This window comes from Oncorhynchus masou, chromosome 10, assembly GCF_036934945.1.
Source record: "Oncorhynchus masou masou isolate Uvic2021 chromosome 10, UVic_Omas_1.1, whole genome shotgun sequence".
Classification (NCBI taxonomy): Eukaryota; Metazoa; Chordata; class Actinopteri; order Salmoniformes; family Salmonidae; genus Oncorhynchus; species Oncorhynchus masou.
Genome location: NC_088221.1, coordinates 41,059,924 through 41,060,870, shown reverse-complemented (window position 1 = coordinate 41,060,870; position 947 = coordinate 41,059,924). Strand labels below are relative to the sequence as shown.

General features: G+C 39.9%; 1 pseudogene; it reads right to left on the bottom strand.

The window, feature by feature from the left end:
* Positions 1-398, bottom strand: part of LOC135546999 (putative methyltransferase DDB_G0268948) — a 3,710-nt pseudogene extending 3,312 nt beyond the window's left edge.
* Positions 399-947: the final 549 nt, after the last annotated feature.

Below are 947 nucleotides of genomic sequence, written 5' to 3'. Positions count from 1 at the left end.
ATGGACAACTGACTAGGTATCCGCCTTTCCCCTAAATGGAGTGTCGCAAGATTTACGTACAGAATAATACGAAATGCTCTGAAACCAGGTTGCTCCTTCTCACTGGCGTGTGATCACACACACAAACAAACATATTGCACACTCACCTCCAGAAATTCCCTTACTTCACAGGCCCAGTTCCATGTAAAACAATAGGTGTTAGGGCAAGCATGTATGAGAGAGTAAGGATGGGGCATGGGCAGTCGCTTCGTGGGAATGTGGGTTGTTTGGCAATGAGGCCTTTTAAGAAGGGGGCCGGGGTTACATGGGTTCACAGAAAGCTGTGTGTGGTGTCAGAACTAATAAGAAGTCCTGTGGAGATTGAATGGGGGAGGGATCAGAATCTTGTTAGCCATTGAGGTGGCTTTTCAGTGATGATTGGAGGTGGGAAAAGACAAAAAAGCCAGTCTTCCTGCTTACTTAGATATTGTACATTCAGATCTCTCTCTAAATTTCAAGTTCAAGTTCTTCTATATATTATGATACAGTTCTTCTCTCAGCTATGTTACATAACCCTGTTGATATATTATGATACAGTTCTTCTCTCAGCTATGTTACATAACCCTGTTGATATATTATGATACAGTTCTTCTCTCAGCTATGTTACATACCCCTGTTGATATATTATGATACAGTTCTTCTCTCAGCTATGTTACATACCCCTGATGATATATTATGATACAGTTCTTCTCTCAGCTATGTTACATAACCCTGTTGATATATTATGATACAGTTCTTCTCTCAGCTATGTTACATAACCCTGTTGATATATTATGATACAGTTCTTCTCTCAGCTATGTTACATAACCCTGTTGATATATTATGATACAGTTCTTCTCTCAGCTATGTTACATAACCCTGTTGATACATTATGATACATTTGATTGACCCCATACGCCCCATAACCC